Here is a 2,769-nt window from a genome sequence, read left to right as displayed (position 1 = left end):
AATACTCTACATAGAAAAATAAAAATAAACACCTGATCTCACAAATAAACAGATATCATTTGAAGATTAGCTAAGCAAATAAAAAACAGGACCAAGAAAACATTATATATAAATTAAAATGAGAGGAATTAATAAGCATCTCTCTAGAATGTCAATGGCTTCAACTCTACAATTAAAAGGCATAGCTGTCAGAATGGATTAAAAATGAAATTTGCCAGTATTTTGTTTACAATATGTACACTTTTCAACAATGATAGTCACAGGCTGAAAGTGAAAGGCTAGTGTCTGATATGCCATGTGACTGGAGCCTGAAAAGATGCAGCAGTATCTTACACTTACATCTGAAAAAGCAGTTTTAAAACCAAAACTGATAAGAATAGACAAAGAAGGTTACTTCATACTGGTAAAGGGAGCAATTCATTAAAAAGATATAACAATAATAAATATGTATGCCCAAACATGGGCACAATTAGTTACATAAAAGAGAAACTACTCAAATTGAAGATTCGAATAGACCTCAGTACCATAATACTGAGTGATTTCAACACATCTCCCTCACCATTAGAAAAGTCATTTAGACACTGTAAAGATACTTTAAAAATGTCCATCAAATGGACTTAACAGACATCTATAGAATATTCATCCAACAAATGAATACACTTTCTTATTGGCTCAGGAAACATTATTCAAAATAGATCATACTTTAGGCCACAAAACAACACTTAGAAAACACAGAAAATATTTGAGAATTATTTGCATCTCATCAGATCATTATGGAAGAAAATTAGTAATTCACATTATAAATCTCAACAGAACCTATATAAACACTTGGATATTGAACAGTGTATCTTTGAATGAGGAATGGGTGATAGAAGAAATTAAAGGAAAAATATTAAAAACTCTTTGGACTCCAATGAGCCTAATGGTACACAAAAAAGAACCTCTGGGATGCTATGAAGAAAATTTAGATATATTAGTATGTAGATAATAAAATAAGAAAGATCTCAAATAAACAAACTACTGATGTGTCTCAAGTCTATTGAAAAAGAAGATCAAGCCAATACAAAAACCATTAGAAGGAAGAAGATAATTAAGATCAGATCCTAGGTCAGTCAAGTTAATAATAAAAAAGCAATAAAAGGATTAATGAAACAGAGTTGGTTCTTGTATAAGATAAGCATTATTCATAAGACCTTAGGCAAACATAACCAATAGAAAAAGAGTTAAGAAATGGAGATAAAAAGGAGAAATCAAGCTGAGCTGAGCGTGGTGGCACACACTTGTAATCCCATCTACACAGGAGGCTGAATCAGGATGATTGCAAGTTCAAAGCCAGCCTCATCAATGGTTCAATGAGACTCTGTCTGTAAATAAAACACAAAATGGGTTTTGGAATGTGACTCAGGGGTATCGAGTACCCCTCAGTTCAATCCCTGGTAAAAAAAAAAAAAAAAGAAAAAAAACAAAAACAGAAATCACCATAAATGTTACAGAAATCAACTGGGCCATTTGGGACTCTTCTGAAAATTTGTACTCCAATAAATTAAAAAAAATAAAAAATCCAGAAGAAATGGATACATATCTAGATAAATATGATCTGAAAAAATGAATCAAAAGGAAATAGAAAACATAAACAGATCAATGACTTGTAATGAGATAGAAGCAGTAATAAAACACATTCTAACAAAAAAAAATCCAGGAATGAGTGGATCCCCAGCTGAGATCTTCCAAACCACTAAAGAATACATAGTTACAATACTCCTTAAATTATTCTAAAATTGAACGGGAAGGAACAATTCCAAATTCACTCTAAGAAGCCTGCATAACACCTATACCAAGACTCGATAAGGACCAGTCAAGGACAACACAAAACAAAACAAAAGACCAATATTCATGTTGAACATAGTGGAAAAAATACAGTATCTATGTTTTATCTCATGTATGAAAGTTTATAAGGAAAAGGAAAAGAAATATGGTGATACATACCATGGAAATGAAAGGGACATCAGTAGGAAAAAGTGAACAAGGGTGGAAGAAATTAGGAGTTCCAGGGAGTGGTATTGGCCAAATTGTATTGTTATATTTTGTGTATAGATCAATATGTAAGCAGAAATCCTATCATTATGTATAGCTATTATGCACCAGTAAAAATATGGGAAAGATATGAGGCGTTTTAGGAAATCACATTTTGATTCTCACAACAACCCTGAGAATAGAACAGCTCTCTATAACTGAAAGTCATCAGAATTCACATATAACCACAGTTACAGGGAAGTATAAATCAGCCTACCCTTTAAGATAAAAGAATAGTCACAGGTACTTGTGTGATAAAATTCTAGAAGGCACAAGAATTGCCTGCACTAATCTTTAGCAAGATGTAGGCTTCTAGGGCAGTTATGTGGCTCTCTCTATATTAGCTGTCCCTGTAGAAATGGGAATTTGTAAGTCAAGATAAATGACAGCTGGAAAACTTAGAGGTGATGACAAAATGGAGAACTTATCCTTGGTATTGAGTTTCATACCCCCTATATTTTTTTTTTTTTTTGCTAGGAGATAGGAAGTTTTAAATTTTCCTCATGGAAATGAGACAATAGGTGGGGAATAAACATACCAGTATATTCTTTTTAAAAGCTTTAAGAATTTGTTCTTTTTAGTTCTTCATGACTCTACAGTATATTTTGACATATTTATGCTAATTATTCTAATTATTACCTGAATCTTGTACATGATGTGGAGATATACATGTAATGTATTTATATATGTCCACAG

Source organism: Marmota flaviventris, chromosome 1 (assembly GCF_047511675.1).
Source record: "Marmota flaviventris isolate mMarFla1 chromosome 1, mMarFla1.hap1, whole genome shotgun sequence".
Classification (NCBI taxonomy): Eukaryota; Metazoa; Chordata; class Mammalia; order Rodentia; family Sciuridae; genus Marmota; species Marmota flaviventris.
The sequence above is the reverse complement of the archived record's forward strand: the minus strand, read 5'-3'. Positions refer to the sequence as shown.